General features: G+C 51.7%; 1 protein-coding gene across 1 annotated transcript in view; it reads left to right on the top strand.

Annotated features, from left to right (window-relative positions):
- The first annotated feature begins 952 nt into the window (after positions 1-952).
- Positions 953-26,798, top strand: part of ASAP1 (ArfGAP with SH3 domain, ankyrin repeat and PH domain 1) — a 215,333-nt gene continuing 189,487 nt past the window's right edge. The window contains exon 1 of the mRNA XM_070392346.1: positions 953-1,052. The gene's annotated coding sequence lies outside the window, so the exon portion shown is untranslated. The remainder of the gene's footprint in view (positions 1,053-26,798) is intronic.

Below are 26,798 nucleotides of genomic sequence, written 5' to 3'. Positions count from 1 at the left end.
GAGCATTTGCAGGGTGTCAGTCCCTGTCTAAATATTGGGTTCCCAAATGAAACCTGTGAGAGCGGTATTCCCTGCTCAGTCCACATTTGAGGGTAGGGAGGTTCCGAGAGGTTCCGTGACTGACCTAAGGTAACACGGCTGGAGAAAAGGCAAAGCCCGATTCCAACCCGGGTCAGAGTCCCAAGCCCATTCTATTACCGTGGCACTCGCTATACTGTCCCTGGCCCTGGGCAAAATGCGAGGAAATTAGCAAAGTGGGAGAAGGGGAGGGGGCAGACAGGTAAAGTCATTTCTTTTATTGAAAACACGGGAAGGAGCTTGGAGATTGCAAGTTCATCCTCTGCAGGATGGGGGAGAGAGGCCAAGGCCCTTTCCTGCAAATGGGGGTAGGGAGGGGGGCTTAGAAAGGCAACTACCTCCCAAGGCCAAGGTTTTATGCGGACACATCCCATGGCTTCCACCCCTGGGCCAGAAGGAGGCAGGCTGGAGGGGCAGTGAGGCGGAGGGGAGGGTGCCGGCCCCCGGGCCCCCGGCCCAGCTCGCTCGCGGGAATCCGCGGTGCCCCCCGCCAGGTGCCAGCGCCCCGCCTGCCCTCCACCCCCACCCCCGCCTGCGTGCCGGCGGGCCAAGGGTTAAGCGCGGCGGGAGCCCCCGGCGCAGAGCGGGAATGCTTAGTCAGGATCCCGATTTCCTGTCGAAGTGTTTGGATTTCCTGAAACCCGCGCCCTCCGCCGCCGAGCGGGATCGTCCGAGCCGCGCGTCGCTGCGGCCTCCTCCCCTCGGCACATGGTCGCCCGCCCCTTCCTGCGCCCGCCGCCCGCCGCCCCGCGCTCGCCTCCCGCGCCTCGCCTGGCCGCCGCGGGCGGCCACTCCGCGCTCGGGCAGCCCGGCCCGCCCCGCCCCGCCCTCCGCTCCCCGCGGCGCCCCTGCGTTCCGCTCCGAGAGCCGCGATCGCTCGGCCGAGGGGGCCGGAGCGCGGGCGCGTGCGCCGCCGCCGGGGAGCTAGCGCGGAGCCCGCGATGGAATAATGCCCAGCGGCCCGCCAGGTCCCGGTGAGTTGCAGGCGCCCAGCCCGGCTCGGCGGGGTCGCCCGGGGTTGGCGGAGCCCCCGCCCGGGCCCGCGTGGAGAAGAGCCGGGACCGGGCGCTGGGCCGGCCCCCGGCTGCCTGCCCCTGTCCGCGGGGAGGGCTCCAGACCCAGGCTCTGCAGGGCCCCGAGGAGGCGCCGAGGGGGGCGGGGAGGGGGGCCCGGGGTGGCTCCGCACGCCCTCCGAGCAGGGCCGGGACTGCGCGCCCGGTGGCGGGGCGCCGCCGATGGGGGCCCTCCCGGCGCGGAGCGCGGCCCGGGCATTGTCTCCCCGGCGCGATGCAGGAAAGTTCCCCGCCGTTCCTGGAAGCTGGCCCGGGCTCCCGGCCCCCGGCCCGCAGGTCCCCGGACCCCGGTCAGGCGGGGACGAGGCGCTGCCGGCAGACCCCAGGCCACTTGCTTAAAGCAGATGAAAGCCAAGAGGGGAAGGATTCCCGCTCGGGGCTTGGTGTTTGCTCCCAGGAGCCTGGGAAGTGGCTTGTGATTGAACGCGTGTGCATTTGGGGACCTGCTGCATTTTCTAAGAGCGACTTGAAGTTTAAAAGAAAAAAGTCCCCGGCGTCTGGCGTTCTGCGGTTTCAGCCATCCCGAGCATTCCTGACGCGGTTTCCTTTCATAATTTATTTTTCCACTAGGCAGGGGTTGGGGGTGCAGGGCCGAGGCCAGATGATCGTTAACGCGACCTCTGCTTTACCTGCACCAATGAGAAAGAACAAGAACTTTCTCCCGCTTTTCCCACACACTCGGTCAGGTTGTCTTGGCATCGTGGGTTCTGGGATGCCGGGCAGGGCAGGGCAGGGCTGGGCCGCTGAGTAATTATTGTTGGGGATTGCAAAGCGTGACCGAGTACTGAAGCCAGTTTTCTCTCCCTGGCAGCCTTTACCCCAGGGCCTTTCTGATTTGCAATTGGAGGGTCAGAGTAAAGTAGGAAGATGCAGATCTTCTGGAAGCATCAGATTTCAACCTCTAAGGAAGAAAAAAGGATCTTAGAGAACAGCTGTTTGAGCCCCTTCTTGTTATACAGATGAGGCTGGGAGAGGTGCAGTGAGGTACCCAAGGTCACATGGCCTCTCTCCTCTCACTATGTCGGTTTGTGATCTGTCAGACATGAATCACTTGGAAATGTCTTCTTTATATTATCACCTTTCTTGTTTAGTGTCTTCTCTTGTTCTGTCGTATCTATTACCGAAATTTTATAATATAGGCTGTTATCTCAAACCACATATTTTGAGATAAAGAGTCAAAAAAAAATTCTCTAACCCATGCTGTTCAGCCACTAAATGGATTTGGAGATTCAGCCACCAAATGGATTTAGAATATAAAAATGGGTGGCTTATTACATAGGGAATTACTTTTCTTGCTCCCATTCCTTTGTGAAAAATAGAACCTTCCAGGTCCAAAAAAAAGGGCAGCGTCTCAGCACACAATGTACCCTGTGATATTCTCCAGACTTGATTCTCAGCCCTCCTGTATCTTGTGAGCGAAGCAGCCCATCTATTTTCCTCCGAATGGCTGGGTTTTCAATTTTAGTATGTGATAATGTTGGAGAAAAAGGACTTTTTCACAAGCTTGCCATTTGGTGAAGGAAATTGAAATTCTCTCCACCTCCCCAATCCTCACCAGCCACAGTGAGCCAGATTTTCAAAATCAGCCGGAGCCTTTCAGGCCCCCAGATGACTGTGTGCATCCAAACGGGGCCCTCCCCGATGCCTGGGGAGGCCCCTCCTGCCGGTCGGCATCTCCAGGCTGCACCCAGGTGGCTGAAGTCCGGAGGAAAGAAGTGACTTTGCCTAGACCCTGCCTCCCATTCTCATTTTCCCCTCCTGTGTCGCTTCCTCCCACTTCTCTCCCACCCACTGTATCTGCCACGGGCTCGAGAAGAAGCCTTTTCTATGGGATGCACGAGTCATTCCCACATAAGCAATAGTAACAATGACAGCTAGCACTTACGGAGCCCTTGCTGTAAGCCCTAGACATGTTACCTCCTAAGTCCCGAGGAGGCAAGGGAGCCCCTTTGGGAGACTTGCCCAGAAGGGACAGCGTTTTTCAGATTCATCTGGACCGGTCATGCTCCCGTCACCCAGTGTGCATTGCTGAGTGGCTCCCCTGTGGGAAGTGCCAGCTGTGCAAAGATGGATGAGACCCTGGGTTCAAGGCCTTCTATTTCCAGCCTCATCTTTCAGTGTCAGCCTCACACTTTCTCTTTTCATTAGTCTACTCCACATGCTGAGCAGTGTGGGAAGTCCCGACGAACCAGGTAGGCCTGGCCCTACCCTCATGGAGCTTGTATTCCAATAGAAGAGTGAGGCAAAAGTAAAGAAGCAGGTACCTTCTAAGAGATGAAAGGCTGTGATTCTTATTATCGAGGAAACACATAAGGGATCGAAATCATGACCGACGTGAAGTGGGGTGGGAGTGGTCCCAGTTTGGCCAGGGAAAGGCTTCTCCAAGACTGAAGAGTTATAGGAACTGGCCAGGCAGAGAGGTTGCAAGAGAGGGATCAGGATGTGCAAAGTCCTCTGTGCACAGAAAGCTTGATGTGTTCCTGGGAGTGAGAAGGGGAGAAGGGGGAGAGCAGAGTGTAAGGGAGCGATGGGGAGAGTGGCATAAGGTGAGGTTTTAGAGGGAGACAGGGACCAGATGACACAGCGGGTCCTAGGCCATGCTGGGGAGGTTCCTCCCACCAGAACAAAGGGAAGCCTTGCTGAGAGTTGGCCCAGGAGTGGGTTTTGATTGACATTTTTAAGAGATTACTGCTTGATGAACTGTTGATCACAGAGGATGGAGAGTAGAAGCAGGGAGTCCAGCTAAGAGACCATTGCGCTAATCCGGGAGACATGATAAGAGCTTGGGCCCAGCCGAAACCGGTTTGGCTCAGTGGATAGAGCATCGGCCTGCGGACTGAAAGGTCCCAGGTTCAGTTCCGGTCAAGGGCATGTACCTGGGTTGCGGGCACATCCCCAGTAGGAGATGTGCAGGAGGCAGCTGATCGATGTTTCTCTCTCATCGATGTTTCTAGCTCTCTATCTCTCTCCCTTCCTCTCTGTAAAAAATCAATAAAATATATTAAAAAAAAAAAAAAAAGAGCTTGGGCCCAGTGTGAGGGGAGGAGGTGGAGAGGTGTCACCCGTTAGACCTTGGAGATAGAATTGATGGGATTTGGTGATGGATTCAATGAGGGTGAGGCCGGGGGAAGGGCTCCAAGATGATTGTGGCTGGAACAGCTGGGGTCACTTTGGGAGACAGGGGCGACTAGAGGAGGAACGTGCTCCTGCAGAGAGCGAGGCTCCCTTTTGGCCATGCTAAGGCATCCAGGTGGAGTCTGCAGGCACGAGGGCATGTGGCTCTAGATCCCAGAGGAGACCTAGGGGCTGGAGACACGAATGCAGAAATGGTCAGCCTGAAGCTGAGCACCAGGGTGCTTGCCAGCACACGCACTGCGTCTCATTTCTCTTAGGTTCTTCCCCCTGCCTGCGATATGCTTCCTCTCTTCCAGGCTAACTCCCACTCACCCTTTAAAATACACTCGTGTCTTCATCCCCTTGAAGATGCCTCTAACTCCCTCCCCCACTCCCAGATCCCTGTGCCTGCCTTCATCCTAGTGTTCCATGGAAGTGACCTTTTTATAGTATCTTGCATCTATGGAAAACTTGGTAAAACTCTTGGGAAAACTCTGCCACATGGTAAGTGCTCAACACACGTTAGCTTCAGTTACTAGTATCATCATTACTGAGGGGAGTTAGATAGGCATATAATTGAAAATTATGTTAGGACAAGTATGATGACAAATGGCGTATTCGTTTCTTCTTGCTGCTGTAACACGTTAACAAATCACCACACACTTAGTGGCTTCACCAACACTAATTTATTCTCGGACAGCGCCGGAGGTCGGAAGTCTGAACTGAGTCTCGTTGGGCTAAAATTAGGGTGTCGGCAGGGCTCTGCCTTCTGAAGGCTCAAGGGAAGACTCTGTTTCCTTGCCTTTTGTAGCTGCTAGAGGCCTGCATTCCTTGGCTCATGGTCTCTTTCCTCCATCTTGAAAGCCAACAATGTTGGTCTTAGTTTTTATGCTCCTACCTTTCTGGTTTTCCCTTTGGGCTCCCTGTTCCACTTTTAAGATCTTTTATATTATATCAGGCCACACTCCCCCCTCTCCCGGACTTCCCTCACTCCCAGAAACACATCAAGCTCTCTCTTTATTTTTTTTTTTAAAAAAAATATTTTATTGATTTTTTACAGAGAGGAAGGGAGAGGGATAGAGAGTTAGAAACATCGCTGAGAGAGAAACATCGATCAGCTGCCTCTTGCACACCCCCTACTGGGGATGTGCCCGCAACCAAGGTACATGCCCTTGACCGGAATCGAACCCGGGACCCTTCAGTCCGCAGGCCGACGCTCTATCCACTGAGCCAAACCGGTTAGGGCATCAAGCTCTCTTGTGCATAGAGGACTTTGCATTCTCTGGTCCCTCTGCCTGGAACGCACTCCCCATGTAAAACGATGTCCTTGGTTTAAGGTCAACTCATTAGCAACCTTACTTCCATCTTCAGCTTAATTCCCCAAGGCCATGAAGCCTAACGCATTCGCAGGTCCTGGGGACTTGGATGGGGACATCTTTGGGAGCTGGTAAGGGAAGGTGTGCTGGGAGCGCTGGGGAGAGGAGGCCGGGCAACTCTTCACAACAGTAGTGATGTGTGGGAGGGGTCAGTCTCCACCTGTATCCTGACTGTCCTCCCCAAGTTCATTCCTTCACTGCGATGTATTCATTCCTACATTCAAGCTCTTCTCCACCCTGGGCTCCACATGAGGAGTTGGAGTTGAAGATTCATTTCACTGCACTCTTGGGGCTGCAGGCCAAATAGTTTACTTTCAACCCAGGGACGCCCACTCTTCTCACTCAGACTCATGAAAAAATGAATTCACCAGCCCATGAAAACGCTCTCCTGGCCCACCCACCCTGTGCCCACTCCCAGGACCGAGTAGGGCACGTGATGGGTTGGTACTCCCGTTACATGTCTGCTGTGGTTCATTTCCTGCACATCGTGAATCCCACCACCTGCACATTTTGTCCACCTAACACCTTGGTTCCAGAGCCTCTGCCGGCATCCTCAACCTCAGCCAGCCCTGACCCCCAACCCAGGAGAGTCAGGAAAGTGTGTGCCTCTGGCAGGACAAACCCATCCTGACCCTTAGAGGGAAAATAGCTGGAGAGTGAACGGCAGGGAAACACACCATGCCCAGCCAGCATGGATCACTGGTTGAGCAACAACCTATGACCCAGGAGGTCACGGTTCGATTCCCATGCAGGCACATGCCCGGGTTGTGGGCTTGATCCCCAGTGTGGGGCGTGCAGGAGGCAGTCGATCAGTGATTCTCTCTCATCATTCACGTTTCTATCTCTCTCCCTCTCCCTTCCTCTCTGAAATTAAAAAAAAAAAATTTTTTTTTTTTAAAGAAAACACACTATGATGTGTCATGTAGACGTGGCGCTGTGAGGGCTAATTAAGACCAGGTTTCGAACATCCTCTCATTTATCTGGAGAAAATGGGCTTCTGTTTCAGAGACTCCCCAGAAACAGCCGGCTCCCTGAGACCTCAGGCACTTGGAGGGCCACATTAGCTCTGTGGACCACCAGTGGGCTGGGTTGCAGACTCAGGCCCCTTGCTGCCCAGGTCCCCCTGCCAGCCCCTTCCGTCTCCATCCCTTGGAAATGTCACAAACCAGCTTGTCTTGGAATATTTTTGGCGTTTCCTCTTCCTCTCCTCCTCTAAGGCAGGAAATGAGAAAGTGCACAGTTAGAAAAACACAAAAGTTAGCAAGCAGTGCATTTCCAACGGAGGGGTCTCCGTTGGAGTCAGGTTAAACGCAGGATAAAGAAGAGTGGCCGTCAGCGCTTCGCTTCCCTCCAATGCGGCAGGGAGTTCCGGAGACCAGGCGGGTGCAGGCTGCCCCTGGGCAGAACAGGAAGCAGAGAGCGTGGCTTAGCTTGCATTTCCCTCATCAGGGCTAATAATGAATTTCCCATTAAGGATGCTGCCTTAATAACACCCTGTGTGTGGCATACTGGGTGCCTATTTCATTGTAGTTTTGTGTCTAAACCAGGGGTCCTCAAACTTTTTAAACAGGGGGCCAGTTCACTGTCCCTCAGACCATTGGAGGGCCGGACTATAGTTTAAAAAAAAACTATGAACAAATTCCTATGCACACAGCGGCGGCAAAAACACCTGGCGGGCCGGAAAAATGTTTTCGGCGGGCCGCATGTGGCCTGCGGGCTGTAGTTTGAGGACCCCTGGTAAACAGTTATCCTTTGGCATAGAAATGCAGAAAATGATCTAGCAAAAGCCCATGAGAGATGCAACTTGCCCTCCAGTGGATCCAAAAAAAAAAAGATAAATATTGTAAACATTATATGTGAGTGAGAATAAGAGAAAAGAGTGAATGGAGTAAAATACTAATCATAGGTGAACGTGGCATATTGGGGTCCTTTGTGCTATTATTACTCTTGATAGAGAACAGGATGGGTGAGTGGAGTGGCTGGTGACAGGAAGCCAGAGGTTCTGGGGTCCCCCACGGACCCTGCCTTTCCTCCTCCTCTTGCCCTTTCTGTTCCGGGCAGAGAGGATGTAGGGAAAGCCTACCGCACACGGATCCCATTCTCCTCTGGAAGTGCCTTTGCTCAGATGGTTGCCTCACCTGCAGACTGAGCATCTTTTAAGGGGGTTGGGCCTAGGAGGGGAGGGGCTCTGTGTCATTCCTCTTGCCCCCTTGTGCCCGGCACATGCAAATGACCACGTGCCTTGGCTTCCCTTGCTCAGCTGCTTTGTCACATTTGTTGAATTTTCTCATCATTGAGTTTTTAACGCCTCTCCAACTCTGTTTTACTTCTAGAAATGTTCGTTGGTTCTCTTTCAGATCATCCTGGCCTTTCATCCTTGGGTCGAATTCTTTCATTAGAGTTTCTCATTCTTACTTTATGTTTTTGTTTTTTTGTGTTTTTAAAAATACATATATTTTTATTATTTCAGAGAAGAAGGGAGAGGGAGAGAGAGAGATAGAAACATCAGTGATGAGATAGAATCATTGATGGGCTGCCTCCTGTACACCCCACACTGGGGATCGAACCCACAACCCAGGCATGTGCCCTAACCCAGAATTGAATCGTGACCTCCTGGTTCATTCATCGACACTCAACCACTGGGCCATGCGGTTGGGCTCATATCTTGGTTCTGCCCAGGCTGGCACCCTCTTTCAGATTGCTCTGTTAATCGGTTCTCTCATTTCCTGCACCTTCTGGTTTGGGCATAGTGGTGCATACCCCGGAGAGTGTCACTTCTCCTGGGCCCTGGACAAGTTTCTGTGATAACTTTCGGGCTCTGCCCCCAAGCCCAGGGCTTGCTCTAACCGAAGGGCTGCTCTTTTTGTCGGTCAAGAGTTGGGCATCAGGGAGCTGCGCTGGTTCCTGCCTCATGGGATGTTCTTTTCCTCAGAAGGCCCCTCTGGAATCCCACAACTGAGGGCTGAGCGGCAGCTGAGGGCCACTGGGGGGTGGAGCTGGTGAATGGCATTGCCTCTGACCCTTGACCTTTTGTCCTCTGAGGCTGCTCCCCTGGATGGAACTTGGGAGCCTCCAGTGATCTGTCCTTTCTTGCCTGAGGTGACCTGGTGGGTGGAGGGTAGAAGCATTTGTCACGATGCGATGGGGAAACAACTGACTTTGGAGTCAATAAAGAGAGCTAATACTCATTGTGTATTAATACATGTCACTCAGCAGTTTTTGTGCAAGCACTCATTTAATCCTCATAATAACCCTGTGAAGTAGGCATTATCTTTATCCTTATTTGATACACAAGGAAATTGAGATGCACAGAGGCCAACTAACTTCCCCGCGGTCAGGTGACTCATGGGCAGCAAGACTTGAAGCAGTTGGTCTGTGTTCAGGGGCCATGCCCTTGACCGTGATGCATTATTATCTCTAAAGACTTGAACTTGAATTCCATGCCCTCGTTCCTCTGTGGCCTTGGGAAGGGTCTGCCCTCAGCCTTTTGCTTGGCCTCCTGAGCTTCAGCTTCCTTTCTGGTAAATTGTGTGAGAGCGTGCAGGTTTCTGAACACGGTGTGCAATAAAGCAGGACAGTAAGCGGCTGAGTGCCGGGCATGTAATTGGTCCTCACAGAAGTGAGTGGCTTCCTAACAGGATAAGCGTTCTCATTCGCATGATCAATGGGCAGCGGAAACATGAAAGGACGTCAACGTCAAGTCTTCATTGCACAGACCTTTCCTGCTGACCCGCCTCTGTGCCAGGCTCCTAGGGTGCAAGGATGAAAAATTGAGGTCCCCACACATTTCTTACAGGTGATTGATTAGAAGAGAAAGACGTGGAACTGCTTATAATTTAGGACCGATGTCCACATCATGGGAAAGTTACAGAAGAATAGCCACGCGTGTTGCAGGGAAGGGAGACAGTGATCCCGGAGGGGTGGTCAGAGGGGTGGTCAGTTCTGGGGGAGGAGGTACCCGGGAGCTCACTCGTCCCCGGTGGGCAGGATCTCAGTAAGTGGACCGAGTGGGGAAGGTCATTAAGGCTGAGAATAGTCGATCAAAGACTGTGGTAGGAATGTGCTGGTGGTTATCTGGGAGGTCCAAGGCAAATATTTGTCCAAGGGGAAAGGTAAAACTCTGAGTTGAGCCCTAGCTGGTTTGGCTCAGTGGATAGAGCATCAGCCCACGGACTGAAGGGTCCCGGGTTCAATTCCGGTCAAGGGCATGAACCTTGGTTGTGGGCTCCATCCCTAGCCCTGGTCAGGATGCATGCAGGAGACACCCAACCGATGTGTCTCTCACATCGATGTTCTTTCTGTCTGTCTCCTCCCATCCCCCCTTCCACTCTCTCTGAAAATCAATAGAAAAATATCCTCAGGCGAGGATGAACCAAAAACACACATACAAAACTCAGTTAAAATAAAGAAATAAAGTGCATTTGGGGTTTCTCTCTGGAATAGAGTCATCCTTGCTATTTTCTACCTCTTCCCCCCAAACTCCTGATCTCGAAGAGCGAACTGCGTGCGGCATTGTTTGTGGGTCTTTCCAGAATAGCCTGTCGCGTGTTTCCTCTCCAGGACACTTACTTCCTCAGCCCTAAAATAGACCGCAGGAGGGTGGAGCTGTAGGATCTTTGCCCGCTCCTCTCTGTTGAACGGTGCACTTTGGAGGCGAGTGGGCAAGAGGGTGTAGGGGACGCTGTTGGTTGCTCATCGACGCCCCCTTCCCCTTCTTCCCCGCCGCCAGAACACTGATCTTCAGCCGTCCGGTCCCAGCCCCACGGGGAGTCACTGCGGTCCTGTCCCCTTTGACGGTGACTGGTTTAGACACAGTGTCCAGGCTCTGAAATATGAAGGAATGTTTGCTGGAGGTGGTGGGGAAAGAGCTTTTCTCCATTCTAAAAAGAGACATTCAGACACAGCCTCTCCTTTGCTATGGGACACGGTGGGGTTGGCGTGTGATACCTGGCACTGTGGTTGCCGTCTTGGGACCACGAGGGTGAGCATGTTGAGCGCGTCAGAGCAGAAAGGTGGCAGGAATGAGACACCCACCACCCTACCTTTACACTGTTCGGAGTTTTCTGTTACTTGTAGCCCCAAAACTGATAAGCAGTGGGATGGCCACTTCACTTGACTTCTAGAAGATTCTGGGTCCCTGCACCCTTCCCACTCCCCCTGCTTAGCCACCACTGTGTTAGAAATCCACCACCACATCATACACTTTTACAGTCTTGCTCTTTTTAAAGAAAAATTTATTTTTATTGATTTCAGAGAGGAAGGGGGAGGGGGGAGAGAGAGAGAGAGAGAGAGAGAGAGAGAGAGAGAGAGAGAGAGAAACATCAATGATGAGAAATAATCATTGATCGGCTGCCTCCTGCACACCCCTCACCGGGGATTGAGCCCACAACTGGGCTTGTGCCCTGACCAGGAATCAAACCGTGACCTTCTGATTCACAGATCAATGCTTAATCACTGAGCCACGCCGGGCGGGCCAGTCTTGCCTCCCCTCTCCCGCACCTGAATTGCCCTTTCCCTACCTTCCCTACCTACGCTTTCTGTGAAGTCTTTCCTGATACTCCCTGTTGTACTTACTGTGTTCTTTGTGTCCCTATAACACTTGTTACCCTTCCCTCCCTCTCTCCCTCCTTCCCTCTCCCCTTTCATTCTTTATGAAGTGCCTACTGTGTGCCAGCTCCTTTGTGAACAGGACAGACACGCACAGCTAATCGTGAGCCGGTGTGTTAGTGCGCTCACCTGAGAACATAAGGTGTTACGGGTGCTTACGAAGAGGTGCCTGACCCCACCTTGCAGGGCGGGTCACAGACTTGCTACAGGGTGTGTCCTTGAGCTGAGTCCTAGATAATGAGTAGGAATTAGCCAGAAGAAGGGCACAGGAAAGGGAGGGAAATTCTAGGTGTGGGGAATCACCTAAACAAGGACGTGGATGGTAGAAATAGCACAGTTTGTGCTGGGAACTGATATGGCTGGACCCCAAGGCTTGAGGTGGGTGCATTGGGGCGGAGAAGAAGGCGGGAGCCACATCCTGAAGCTTGGGCTTTAATTCGAAGCCACTGAGGGGCTATTAAGGCTTGAGGCAGGCGAATGATCGGACTCCTGCCCTTTAGAAAGATGGTTGAGGATGAACTTGTGGGAGTCTGGGAGTGAGTGGCCAGGATGGACGGGGAGTTCCCTAGGCAGTGGGATGGGCTTGTTTGGGGATTGGACAGATGCGGGGCCTGGGAGGAGGGAGAGCCCTTGATGACCCTGAGTTTTGGCTTGTCCTCCAGGCTGGTCATGTCTGTGTCTGACAAGACTGCCACGCCCCTGGGGTCCTGGCACTGCCAGTCTGTGCATCCCCTCGAGAGCTGGCTTCCAGGTCCAGTGCAAGACGGGGCGACGGAGAAGCGTGTCTGTTCCTCTCTCCTTTCTTCCTTCTCCTCCCACAACCTCAGCTCTGCCGTTCCTGTGTAAGAGGAGGAGGAAATAGAGCGGTGACGGGTTTCCCTGGTCTTCCTGCTTCCTAGGTCTGAGCCTTGAGCAGACGGAGGACTTTCTCAGAGCCTGTTGCCCATGTTACCTGGCTTTTCTGTTGGTTCCTCTCTCAGACCAAACCAGTTCTGCATCAGCCTGGCCCAGCATCCTCAGTCCAGTCCAGTCCATCTGCCCATCCCCACAGTTCCCGCTCAGGCCTGGCTTCCAGGTGACCTCCCCTGAGGCATCTGTCGTTTCCCTAACTCACCGCCCTCCCCTTAGTCCGTTCTCCAAGCCACTGCCAGGGGGGCTCCCTAAAACTTCAGAGGAGGGTCACCCTCATGCTCGACAAGCTTCAGCCCCCCTTTCCAATACCTGGGTGGTCAGATGAGAAAGAAAACAGCTGGCTTTTCAGTAGCTCAGACCTGGGATCAGCCTGGACTCTCGGTGTGCTTGCTGAGTGCTCTTGGACAAGTCATTGAACTTGCTGAGCCTCTCTCTCTTCACCTGAAGGGATGAGTGATGTGTGCGTGAGGAAGTATATTAAAGTGCCTGCCTGAAACACACACACACCCCACAGGTTTTCTTTCTCCCCTGCAGTCTTATTCATTTCAGTGAATCCTTAGTGCCTGCCCCACAGTAGACCAGGTATGTATCTTTTTTTAAAAATTATATTTTTATTGATTTCAGAGAGGAGGGGAGAGGGAGAGGGAGAGGGAGAGGGAGAGAGAGAGAGAGAGAGAGAGAGAGAGAGAGAGAGAAAGGGAAACATCAATGATGAGAATCATTGATAGGCTGCCTTTTGCACACCCCCTACTGGAGATGGAGCCCTCCACCTGGGCATGTGCCCCTGACTGGGAATTGACCTGGGACCTCTTGGTTCATAGATCGATGCTCAACCACTGAGCCACAACAGCCGGGCCAGATGCATCTCTTGTGTTCGATGAGTGAATGATTCCTTCCTTCTCTTTTAGCTGAGAGTTTGACAGCCTCTTTTTTGATAAATTTGAGGAATTCTTTCAAGTTGTCCTATAAGGACCAGAAGGAGTGGGGCCCTGACACTAGGGGGGGTTTAATGTGGAGGATGAAATGGAGTTCAAGACTTTAAAGTGGCTTCCTGACCCCATGGCCCGCCCTATGACTTCCTGGGCCGCCAGGAGCCACCTCCTGGGGCAGGTGCCAGGGTTCCCGGATGTATCATTCTGCAAAAGGGTGGGAGCCCTCCACACAGCTGTCATAGACAAACAGTGGATTCCAGTGTTTGCATAAGTAGGGCTGCATGAGTCAGTCAGTGAGGTACACATGCGTTTTTCTGGATGAATCTTAATGGACATAACATATGTATGTGTGGGGTGTTCCCATCCTGGAACAGGCTGGGAGCGGGTTGGGGTAAGCTGAGTTCAGTGATGATATTTTAGACTTCGAGTCTGAAGGAAGTAACCGCGCTGAGCATGTGCAGAAGGGAGTTGTGTTGGAGCTGAAATAGAAACGGTGCAGAGGGTGGTCCCATCACCGGGAAACAGCTTCTGGGGTGTCGACCATTGGGTAAGATTCTGGGTCCTGGATTTAGGGTTAGTCCTAACTCGGCCTGTTAGTGGCTATTTGCTGACCTCGGGCAAGCCCTGAGCCTCTCTGAGCCTCAATTTTGCTACGTGTCAAATGGAGAGGCCAAGACTCTCACCTCCTGGAGGTGAGAACTCCATGTGGTGGTACCTAGACGGCAGTGGGAATGGTGACTACAAGGGAACTACAAGTGGAGATGTGAGCCCGGCCTCTAGTGAGGATTGTTAGGGGTTGAATCGTATCCTCAAAAAAGTTCAAGTCCTCATCCCAGTGCTTTAGGATGTGACCTTATACGGTCTCTACGGAGGAAATGAAGTTAGAGTGATGTCACTAGGGTGGGTGGGGCCCTAATGACTGGGTCCTCAGAAAAGAGAAGTATGGACACAGAGACAGACACACACAGAGAGAAGATGACTGAGGACAGAGGGAGAAGTGGCCATGGGGTTGGAGTGATGCGTCTCCCAGCCAAGGATTGCTGACAACCCCTGAAATCTAGGGAGAGGCAAGGAAGGGTTCTCCCCAGGACATCAGGGAGAGTGAGGTCCTGCCGACACCTTGATCTCAGACTTCCAGCTGCCAAAACTGTGAGAGAATCCATTTTTGTTGCTTTAAGCCAGTCATTGTTGGTACTTTGTTATGGTAGCTCAAGCAAACTAATGATGATGATGATGGAGATGAGGGTGATGATGAAGATGATGATGATGATGATGATGGAGGAGGAGATCATCATCATCATCATCTGGCCTAAACACTGAACAGAAAGATGGTCACACATGTCTGACTGATAGGCTTGTGGCACTAACTCGGCGAACAATGGTGTGGATATACCTTCCACTTCTATATTCTGTATCATTAGTCTCTAAGGGTCAATTTGAGGCACAGAGGGTAACAAGTGCAAAGGCCCTGGGGTAGCTGCCTGTGTGACATATTTAAGGAACGTCAAGGAGGCCAGTGAGGCTGGAGGGGAGTGAATGATGGGGATCCATTGATAAGGGGGAAAGGTGTTGGGGTAGGAGTGACAAAATGCCTTTTTTTGGGCATTCTGAGGACTTTTGCTTTTACTCTGAGTGAGAAAAGAAGTGCTTGGAAGGTTTTGAGCAAAGGAGTGATATGATCTTGGCTTACCTTTTTTACCAGGATCCTACTGTCTGCTTTGTAGGGAATGGGTTTGAAGAGGGCAGGAATAGAAGCAGGGACAGATTGGGAGGCTGTTGCAAGAATGTAGGCAAAAGTCCAAATATTTACTGTGACAGATTTCTACAGGTAGAATTTCTGGGTCAAAGGGTAGGCATATTTTAGTGTCAGATAGTACCAAACGGCATTCCAGAAAGTATTTTTATCTCTTTATGAGCCATTGTTTTTCCTCACTTATGAGTTATTTGTATAGGCCTTCTACTCATATTTTTATTTGATATCTATTTTTTTCTTGTTGATTTGTGGTAGTTCTTTACATATGAACATTGGCCGCTACCTCTTCAGTACCTTATTCTGTTATATATTTCTATTAAATATATTCTGAATTATTTGGAGAGAACCAGCGGTTAGTTTATTTGATGGTTAGCATGAATATTAAGTGGGGGGGAAAACAGTGACTAAAAACAGAAATCTTGGGTTTGCATCCTCATGTTAGCGCAAACCAAACTTGTATCTTTGGGAACACCATTTCCCCCTCTCAGAACCTCAATTTTCTCATCGGTATAAAGAGAGGGTTGGCTAATGAGATCAAATCAGAATTCTATGATTTTATTATAATTGTAGCACTTTGGGTCCACCTGCATTTATTTAGTATCATTGAGTTAAGCATTCTGCAGTGCCTTTAAATATCAGAATGTCATCAACCTAGTAGAAAGTGGTATGAGTATGGACTGTAAAGACTGTTGCCAACTGGCCTAACAGCGCACTTTCACATAGACTCGGGTTCTACATTCGGTTTTGCCGACAACTATGGCCTCAAGCCGCTTGCTCCACCTCTGAGGGCTCGCATTCCTGTGTGAGGGAGGAAAAGCAGTGGACACTGAGGGCATTTCTAACGTCCCCTTTATAATTCCTTGTTAAGAGTAATAGAATGAAGCAACAGTGAGGAAGTTGAGGCCTTTGCCTGCCTATGGACCTGCTTGCGGTGCCAGAATTAACAAGCAACCTTTAGATTTGAACCCAGGCGCAGTGCCTCCAAGCTCTTTCCCCAGCTCCAAGCCCTTCTATGGACAAGGAGCCCAGATGCCATGACCACTGTCCATCACCAGGCCACTCCCACGGTGCTGGGAATCCCCTCCCAGAGGCTGAGCTGTGGGAGGGAGTTTCGGGGACACAGAGAAGGAGGAAGGGCGAAGATTACAGGGCAAATGTCGGGATTTCTAAGGACAATGGGGCTGGTGGGCAGAAAGAATTTAGGAGGAGCCGCAGAGAAGCCCAGCATAAGAGAGAACATTGCAGAGAGAGAAACAGCACACCGGGCAGGGGGCAGGAGCCAGGAGGTGCTCTGTACGCAGATGCTCAAAATCACCTTGTAAATTAGAGTTTGTGAACAACAGTGGTTATCATCCACATTCACACCGCTTTCTATTTAGTTATGACATTCTGGTATTAATACGGTATCATCAGCCAACCCTCTCATTATCCAAATGAGAGAACTGGGGTCCAGAGAGGGGAAAATGACTTTTTTTCAGTGACTGGCTTTATGCATTTTATTTCTAAAAACCAGAGCTCAAGGGAGGCTGAGCTGGTCCGTGTGTAAGATGAACCCACAAGGCTTCCCCGCCTTGGGTTAGAAAACAAGGCCTCGTCTGGAAAGTGCTAGTTCAGATCATGTTAATTTTTCTCACACTTTTTCCCCGACACAGGCCCCCACATCTTTGCTCAGGTTGGTCCCTCTGCCTCGAATGCCTGCCATGTCCACCTCCTTGATGCACACCTTCTCCTGAACTTGAGTATCTCCCCTTCCAGGAGGCCAATCCTGAGCGTCTCCTTATTGTCCCTCACTCTGTCCTGCAAAGGAATCCAGCCGGGGACCTCTCTGTCCACAGGCCGACGCTCTATCCACTGAGCCAACCGGCTAGGGCTGAAGTTGATATTATTAGCACTATTTTACAGACGAAGAAGCTAAGATTCAGAGAAGCTGAGGCACTTGACTGAGGTCCCAGCCTCAGTGACTGAGTGGGTATGTCAGTTAGGAATTTCCTGCTGCATAGAACGAGATCAGAGCAAATGAGACAACCAGGAAGTGCGTTGACCCCCGTAACTGCCAGTGCACAAGGGGGGGCAACGGCGCTCAGTCCCTGTCCCCCCCAGACACCCACAGCACCCTTGAATTAAGAGAAGTCAAGAAGAATTTCATAAAGGAGTTTTCTAAAATTGAGGTGAAACTGACATGAAATTAACCATTTACCATTTTAAAGCATCGGAGTCAGTGGCGTTTAGTACATTACCTCATCCCCCGCTAATAACAACCCTTCACCCATGAAACAGTCACTTCCCATCAACCCTCTCTTTCCCCCTCTCCGAGATCCAGCGACGACGAGTCTGCTTTCTGTCTCTGTGGGTTTATCTATGTTGGATGTTTCATGTCAGTGGAATCACACAATACGTGACCTGTGTCTGGCTTCTTGCCCTTGGCATCATTTCCTGAGGTTCACCCGAGTGAAGCACGTATCACTGCTCATTCCTTTCTTTGGCTAAATACTGTCCCATGGTGTGGATGGGCCCCGTTTTGTTCATCCGTCTGTTGTGGACATGTGGTTGTCTCCACTTCCGGCTCTTGTAAGCAGTGCCGCCGTGAACAGTCAGCTACAAGTGTTTATATGAAGACCCCTTTCCAGTCCTTTGGGGCATGTACCTACCGATGGAATTGATGAGCCGTCTGGTAGCTCTATGTTTAACATCTTGAGGACCTGCCAGACTTTCCAAAGTGGCTGAACCATTTTGCATGCCCCAGCAACGTATGAGGGTTCTGGTTTCTCCACGTCCTCGCCAACACTTGTTATTGGATGTCTTCTAAAGTCTTAGTATTATGGCTGACCTAGTGGGTATGAAGTGGTAGGTCACTGTGGTTTTGATTTGCATTTCCCTCATGACTAACGCCTTGGAGCATCTTTCCCTGTGCCTGTGGGCCACACGTGGGATCCTTGGAAGGTGTGGGCAGGTGTGGTGAATCTCTGGGGCTGTGCAGTGGCCAGGGCAGGTGGCCCTGGGCTCCTGTGACACATCTAGTTTGAGGGCTAGGAAGGAACAGTTACTGGAACCTGGAGGCAGCAAGGATTGTGCACAGGGGCCCAGCCAAAGCTGGGAGTTGAGTTCACAGTGACCCGCAGAGAGGGAGCGGGTTGGGGGGATGTCAGGGAGACGCAGACCTCACTCTCCCCGCTCTGTCGCCTGGTTCTTGGCTAAAGGTGTCCCGCAAACCAGAGGGGTATGGAGCCCTTGCATCCTTAGTCCCTAAGGGTCCATTTGAGGCCTGGAGAAGGGGGAGACTGGGGAGAGGGGAGCACGAGGGGCGTGCGGCGCAGGGGGGTCCAGGAGCCCGGCTCCCTTTCCCTGAAGTCCTTGTGTCCGTCCTTCCTGGGCTGGGCTCCTGGAGGCTGGTGTGGTGGCACCCGCTGCCGCCTTCTCGGGTTTCACATCTCCATTGCACCGTCCAAGGAGGAAGAGAGAAAAGACCGTTTCCAGAGAAAGAGCTTTCCCAGAAGCCTCCAGCTTCCAGTCTCATTGACCCACCTCGGGTCACGAGACCTCTGAACTAATTCCTGGCAATTACTGGGAAGGTTTGAACCAGTTGGGCCGCAGCCAGGCGCTGTAAGAACATGCGCTTCCTGGGAGAGGGAAATCCCAGATGCACTCAGGAATGAGGAAGGATGCCGGGGGAACCCGCGGTGGCCCGCCCCGAGGCTTCCTTGGAACCGTCTGTTTCATGGAAGCCCACGATTTTTCCACCAGGGACCATGCCGGGGCGAGGCCTCCTGGAGTGACTCACGCCCTCGCGGCTGCAGGGCTGATGCTGGGCCTCGCGCCTTCTCCAGTCCGTGCTGCCCTCCCAGGCCTCCTCTGAGGGTCTCCGGCCCCTGTCATCTCTCCTCTGGCTCAGCCACCATAACAGTCTAGGGAGGGAGGCCTGACTCCATTAGAACCAGAGGCCTGAGCTTGACCGGGAGCTCAGGACACAGGGTCTATCTGTAGATGATCCACAAAAGACAGAATTTAAAAATCCCACCTATTGTATGACGCCATATATATGCCATCTCCAGAACAGGCAAATCTATAGAAACAGGCAGTTCAGAGTTCTGTTTTGTTGTTTTTATTGCCAGGACTGGGTGGAGGTGGAATGGGGAGTAACTGCTGATGGGTGTGGGGTTTCTTTTGGGGGGCGATGAAAATATTCTAAAATCTGATGTGGTGATGGTTGCATGACTCTGAATTATTTTAAAGCCATCGAACTGTATACTTTAAGTTGATGAATTGGATGGAATTTGAATTATATCTCCACAAGGTTGTTATGAAAGAAAGGTACATAAAAGCTTGGTCTGCTTCTGTTCGTTTTGTTTTATTTAAACTTGAAGTTGATTGCTACTGTATTCCCTAATAATAAAAGTGATCTATAGCTTACACCATGTTTTCTTTTTCTTCCATTCTCCTTCCTTCCTTCCTTCCTTCCTTCCTTCCTTCCTTCCTTCCTTCCCTCCTTCCCTCCTTCCTTCCTTCCTTCCTTCCTTCCTTCCTTCCTTCCTTCCTTCCTTCCTTCCCTCCCTCCCTCCCTCCTTTCTTCCTTCCTTCCTTCCTTCCTTCCCTCCCTCCCTCCCTCCCTCCTTCCTTCCTTCCTTCTTTCCTTCCTTCCTTCCTTCCTTCCTTCCTTCCTTCCTTCCTTCCTTCCTTCCCTCTTTCTTTCTTTCCTTCCTTCTTTCCTTCCTTCCTCCTTCCTTCCTTCCTTCCTTCCTTCCTTCCTTCCTTCCTTCCTTCCCTCTTTCCCTCCCTCCCTCCTTCCCTCTCAACCCCCACTCCCACTTTCCTTTGGGAGCTGTGGCCTTTGGTTCTGCCATGGGGTTCCCCTTTTCCCCTTCCATTTTGGCTGCGTATCACAAGCCACCTGAGTCCTGCTCATGTAAGATTTGCCGTGTTTGTAACAAGGTGGAAGGGCCCACGTCAGCAGCCTGCTGTGCGGCCAGAGCCTCAGAACTCAGGTCTCTGTCTGTTCCGTTTCCCTGGAAACACAGCTGTTCCGGAACCCGGGCACTGTGAAGCCAGAGGCTTTCAGGAGCCAACGGCCTTTTCATTCGATGGTTTTGTCTTCAGAGCCGGTATCACTTGCCACATCTTGGAGACAAGCAACATTGAAATAGAAAAGATTGTGATTTTCCTCAAAAGGAAGGAGTCCTCTCCTGCCTTCGGGGAAAGCGTATTTTCCAAAGAACCTTGGAGACATCGGCTGATCCTTGTAAATTCACAGGTAGTAACATTCCCCAGAAGCAGAGACGGGTTTCCAGAAAGCAGCTGGAGGGTTGGGACTGCCCCAGCGCAGCCATGGGAGCTCCCTGCTGGGGCTGACCTCCTTTCCGGGCAAAGCCCTTTCCGTCCTGGTTCCCTTTTCCTTGGGCGGTGGAGGTAGACCTGGGGGTGCTGCTCCCGCAAGGTGACTTCGGGCCTCAGTATCCTCCTGGCTGTCCCTGGGGCAGTGCCCGTGGACAACAGGATGACCAGCGATAGGAGCCACATCCATGGTGCCAGCCTTGCTGAGTCAGGACCTGGGGCTGCCGATGTCCTTCCTAGTTGTGGGTTGTCACGGTGGTGGCAATTGGCCACCACCCCTCTGCTCTGTGCTAGCATTTCTCACCTCCTTGCCTGGGGACTGTACCTCGGATCATTCGGATCATTCGTCCCTGGCCCTTCAGCCTGCCCATGGTGGCCGAGAGCAAGCTCTCAGGCGGGAGTCTCAGGTGAGAAGTCTCAGGCGAGACTTCCGTGGGTGTACTTGGCCTTTAATGGACTTGTGAGCATCAAGACAATGGGTGTGGGCACTGGCATAGTCTGCTCCCATTTCCTTTTTCCAGAAGGTGATACAGGCTCAGAGCGGCGAAGTTCATTGCCCAGGGTCACACAGCCATTACCTGGGCGAGCCCGTGTGGGAAGGTATGTCTTCCTGCCCCAAAGGCTGTTCTCTCTCCACTGCTCGGGAGACTCCCCCAGCTCTAGGCCGCCTTCCCTTCTCACAGTGAGCACAGGGGAGCGGCTCTGTGCTCAGCGTGCTCACCGAGAGTACACGTGTCATGTGGGGAAGGACCTCGACCGCGCTATTGAAACCGTTGGGCCCGGCCAGCATGGCTCAGTGGGTGAGCATGACCTATGAACCAGGAAGTCATGGTTCAATTCCCTGTCAGGGCAGGTGCCCAGGTTGCAGGCTTGATCCCCAGTGTGGGGTGTGCATGAGGCAGCCGATCCATTATTCTCTCTCATCATTGATGTTTCTATCTCTCTCTCCCTCTCCCTTCCTCTTTGAAATCAATAAAAAAGTATTTTTAAAAATGAAATTAAATAGTTGGTAGCACAACAAACCCTAGGCAAATCCTCAGAGACTTCACATTCCCCACTTGCAGCTCTTCCCGGGGGGCCTGAAGAAAACATGCGGTTTGTAGTGGCATAGACTGTGCTGAGTCTGCTGCTGGCTTGAGTGGGGCATGTGACTGGTGAGTGAGCCTCGCTGGCCTCCCTGTGCCCGGTGCTCGGGGTGACTCGGTGGTTTTCTCCTTGTGTCCCCGAGGCTGTTTCTCAGGCCTTTGCGTATTTTAAGAATCACAAAATTCTCAGGATGCGACTTTTTTATATATATATTTTATATTTTTATTGATTTCAGAGAGGAAGGAAGATGGGGAGAGAAAGATAGAAACATCAGTGATGACAGAGGATCATTTATTGGCTGCCTCCTGCACACCCCACACTGGGGATTAAGCCTGCAACCCAGGCACATGCCCTGACTGGGAATCAAACAGTGACCCCCTGGTTCATAGGTCGATGCTAACCACTGAGCCACGCCAGCCGGGCAGGATGCAACTTTTTACAATGCTGAGGATGTACTTATTACCTCTGGTGTGTAGGTTCCTGTGGCACCCAGCACCTCACCTTTTTCTCATCACCTGTGAGGTTAGTTGACTGAAGTCTGGTTCTCTTCAACACGGGCTTTACGCAGAGCCCATCTCTCTTGCTAACCCTCAGGAGATCCTTGATATTTAGCTTCACACATATTTTTTCAGTAAATGAGCGGATGAGCGGATGCGTTTCCCCAACAGAGTCTTCTCATTCTGGGACGTTCCAGCTGGGTAAGGCCCTTACCACATGTTTACGAGGCAGGGCCCAGGACACTGTGTCCACACCCAGATTACATCTGGGCGAGAGTTCATCCTGTCTGTTGTCTCTAAACCTGTTTCCCGCCCCCACTGGACTGTCAGCGCCACCTGCTCGACTCACCTCACTGCCCGGCCCCGCGTGCAGTACAGTCAGCGACAGGATGTAAGGCGTGAGGTCAGTCGTCATGGCTTAGCAAGACGGCGGCTCTGGTGTTTCTGATCACGGGTCCTTCACAGTGGTCTCTTCTTTGCAGAGGAGAGACCAAACCATCTTTGATTGTTGTTGTTTTGTGTTTGTTTGTTTTTTGTTGTTGTTAATCCTCACCTGAGGATATTTTCCCATTGATTTCTAGAGAGAGTGGAAGGGAGAGGGAGAGAGAGAGAAACATCGATGTGAGAGAGACACATCAATTGATTGCCTCCTGCACGGGGAACATCTAACCAAGGTACATGCCCTTGACTGGAATCGAACCCAGGAGCCTTCAGTCCTGGGCCAGTGCTCTATGCACTGAGCCAAACCAGCTAGGGCTGATTGTTATTTTAACCAGTGGGTGAGGCAGGGGCGGGACCCCAGGTCCAGGGGTGTGGGCGTTGCCAGGCAGAGCACGTCAACCTTTCCTGGCTTTGGTGGGTAGGTTTCTGTGGGGTCTGCTTCCTTCTGTGCCATATACCTGGGTTGGGTCATCCTGGGCAGACGGAGTCCGTAGGAGCTGCCCTTCCCGAGCACTTGCTGGTGGGCGGGTGAAGGGGGGTTGGGAGAAATGCCACGAGTCCAGAGTTACCTGCACAGAGGCCACAGGTGCCTAACTTGGGGTTCCTCCGAGCAGGTAGGGAGGCAGGACTTACTGCTTGCTAGTGGGTATGGAAACTGAGAGGCCTGAAAATTGGTAGGAAATCCCTGTCACCCACGGGACATCTCTGGATTCACCATTCAGGAACGCCACAGGAGAGGAGGTTTGACTCAGATGTTTGATACAATCAGAAAGGAATACAGAAGGGGATGTACTCAGTCATAACCCAGCTGCCTTGCTTAGCGTAGTGAGTAAAGCTTCGAGCTTCAATGTCAAGCCGTTCCAAGTCAGAACCCTGAATGTGCCCTCCAACTAGCCTGTGACTTGGGAAATGTCACACCACTTCTGGGAGCCTCGGCTTCCTTATCTGTAAAGTTCAGACAATCAGTTCCTTGCAGGCTATGGTGAGGATTGGATGAGATAGTGAACACGCCCAGGATGGGTCTGGCACCTAGGAATTGCCCAATAAGGGGTCACTGTTGTTATTGTTGCCATTATTAATAGAGTAAGAGATCAGAAGTGGATGGATTGTTGGGCTGGGAAGTTGGAGAAAGCTTTCTGGAAGAAAGGGAATTTCAAGGGGCGGGGGGCTAGACAAGTTGGGCCGCGGATAGATAAGAGGGAGATTGGTGTAAATATGTGTTGGGCTACCTTCTAAATACAGTTTCCATGGAACAGGAAAAAATCACACCATAAATAGGAAGACAGTTTGCCGTGATGTTATGGGAAAAGAGAAACGGTCCAAGCCGAAGCCAGCTGCCGATGACTCAGGCGCCCCTAACATCCTCTGCGAAAGGATGCGAGTCCCAACATCCGCAGAGTCACGCCTGTGAATAAAACTCAGCACCTATTCGGGGGTTTGGCAGCAAAGACGGGTTTGTGCACCAAATGATTTATGCCTCTCATTTCTGCCTGGCACGCAGGCAGCGCTGTCCTGACTGTCACACCGCAGGTCACAGAGGAGAGCCTCAGTGGGAAAGCAGAGAGGTGGGTGGATAAAACACTTGGTCTTGACGGTGATGAATCCTGGTTCGCTCAAGCAGGTAGACACTTTAAATCTCTCATCGCTGGCGGCAGCGGGAATGAGAGGGTGCAGAGAAGACCGCAGGGGTTGGGATCACACCCTCACCGATGTGTTTATTGAGCATTTAGTTACAGGCGCTGTGTGTTCCCTGCCTGTGATGTGAGCCCAGCCCAGAAGGCACCGATAGTGCCTGTGTCTCAGGCAGGCTTTTGGAATCTGTTTGAGCCCCTCCCCTGGCCATGCCCAGGCATGGGTGCATAAATGCCCCGGCTTCTCCCCTCCCCCTCCCCCCCCTCCCCCTCACCGTGTGGCACAGTTCTGAGGTGTGTTCTCCACTCTGAGGGTCCCAGGTGGGATTGTCCCTAGGCTCCTAAGAGGAACCTATATGACCTAGGACAAATCCCTTCACAAACACCTGCGTTTCAGCTTCCTGTGGGGTGGTTGTGCGGGTGACATGAGATAATACCACCACCACGCGTGCCATTTATCCATCTACTCCTGGGAAGCAGTCATTCTGCTCAGTGCTTTAACTGCCTTCCCTTATTGATGCTCACTGGGACTGGATGAGGCGAGAACTTGAGTTATCCCAACTTTTGTGACGAGGGAAGGAAGCAGGAAAGGATAAAGACCTCACCAATGAGCCAGGATCTGAGGTCTAACCCATGGGCCTTTGTTCTGAGGGCCAACTTTTAATAATAAGACAAAAGGTTATAGTGTAGGGTCTAGCAAGAAAGCTGTTGGTGTTATCGTTGGTGTTATTGCTATTGGCATTATTAGCAAGTGCCCAGCATACAGTAGGTGCTCCATATTTGCTGAGTTAAAAAGGCAGTGAATGGATGGCTGTTATTTCCTTGAGATCATGAACATCCTTTTGATATTGGTCCTTCTTCAGGCATCTAGAGGAGTCCCTGCCCTAGGATTGGTACAAGGCAAATACTTATTGAATGATTGAATGAATGAATGAATGAATGAATACAAATGGATTTTTCTTAGTTACCGGTAGTTCCCTGGTTCTATGAAAATCATTTTAATTGAAATGCATTATTTATTTCACCCTGACAAAGTCCCAGAAAGGAAATAACCTTAAAATCCTAACAGTATTTATCTCTAGGTGTTGGAATAATAAAATACTTTAGCTTCGTGCCTTACTATTCTTTGTGATGGACCTGGATTACTTAACTGGAAATAAATTATCTGTTTGGGGGGAAAATCAGTCTCAAAGTATAAATGGGGTCCCAAAGCAGTGGGGTGCGATCCTGACGCATACATAGAAGCTGATCTCATTTGAGTGGCTTCAGTCTCGGGAGCAGGGTGTGAGCTGACTTTGGTGTCACCGCTCACACAGTCCTTTCACACCATCTTCCGGAGGTTCACGCCCGTCTAGTGACGAAGGTGGGCTAAGGTTAGCAGCCTCATCTCACAAACCTCGGGACCTGAGAGCTGAAGAGGTTCACCACCCAGGCCATGGCTCTGCTCAGGGTGGAGCTGGATTGGAACCCAGAGTATCCGACTTCAGTTCAGCCCAGTGGCCTCTGCACTCTGTCCTGGGAGCCTCTCATGGAACAAGGGGGTTGGGGAGATGTGGATCAGGGACTCATGGGACAGCTGTCTCTGAGGATCTGCAAGACCCTTTTATAGAGGGAGAGCCTGGCTGGGACTCTCTGAGTTGGACAGCCTGGGTTGGATCCCACTTCTGTCACTCACTGTCTGGACACAGTACAGCACTCCTCGGCCTCGACTTTCTCATCTGTAAAGCTGGTCCAGCATCTGCCTTGCGGGATTGCTGTGAGGGCATCACACCTGTGGTCTCTGTGTGCCAGGCTTTCATTTCTTCCAGCCCATGTGGATGCTCATTGGTGCCCATCAATTACTGTGCCCATGTGTATTAGTTCATTTCTGCCAAGTAACAAACACCGCAGAATTGCACTGGCTTGCTTGAGGGTGTATTCTTGCTCGTGGTTCTGTGGGTCAGTTGTGGTTTGGCAGGTCTTTGTTGGCCTGGGCTAGCACAGGCTGGACTTCAGGGTGGGTTCAGATCTGTCCCCCCATCACACATCAGTTTGGAGTCCAGAGTGAAAGGCAGCAGTGGACAGGGGCTAGGGAGATATATTCACGTCATGGCCCATCCTAGGAGAGCGATGGAAGGGACCTGGGACCCACACATTGGCACCTCCCCCTTGCATTGGCTAAGCAAGTCGATGAATCCAGTCCAGAATCCAGGGGGACAGAGAAATCACCACCAGTTGTGGGAAGTGCTGCAAAGTCCATGACAAAGGGGATGGAGTGAAGAGTTAGGAGAGTGATCCAGCCCATCTGTCCACATCTCAGCTTGTGCATGTGCATGAAACAGGGAAAGCAAGAGGCATAGTGGCTGGGAGAGGCTGGGACTGTTTTTTCAGTGACAAGGCCTTGCTTTTCGTAGCCGTGTGCTGGGTAAAGTCTTGCCCAGGAGGTGACTGTCACAGGAAGGTCATGGTCTGCAATTCTTCTGGGGAGCACCCTGTGTTGATTACTTAGCTTAGCAGGAGGTTTGGAAATTGGGAAATCTGAGTCCTCCAACATTGTTCTTCCTTTTCAAGATCGTCTGGCTCTCCCGAGTCCATTGCTTTTCCATATGAACTTTGGGATAAGACTGTCAGTGCCCCATCTAATTTAAATACGTGATTCACACTGTCATTAAAAGATTCAGTCAGTCACCATTGGCATCTAAGTTTGAAAGAAGTGGTTCAATCATTTATCTGACAAATATTTGTTAATATTGTGGAAGGCGCTGTGTGATGAAAGTACGGGAGTTAACAAGGAAAAGAGGGTGAGTGAGGGAACCTCCCAGGAAAAGGAGATGGTGTGTGCAAAGGACCTGGGGCAGAAGAGCCATGGCAAGTCCCAGGATCTGAAAGAAGGTCATGTGTCTGCAGCAGTGAGCCCGGGGGGACAAGCAGAAGCCAGACACGTGGGCAAGAGTCAGGCCTTGTTCAGTGATTTGGGTTTTTATGCTGAAGCAC

This window comes from Myotis yumanensis, unplaced genomic scaffold (assembly GCF_028538775.1).
Source record: "Myotis yumanensis isolate MYYU_CA2020_CCGP unplaced genomic scaffold, mMyoYum1.0.hap1 SCAF_15, whole genome shotgun sequence".
Classification (NCBI taxonomy): Eukaryota; Metazoa; Chordata; class Mammalia; order Chiroptera; family Vespertilionidae; genus Myotis; species Myotis yumanensis.
This window is presented reverse-complemented; position numbering and strand designations above follow the sequence as displayed.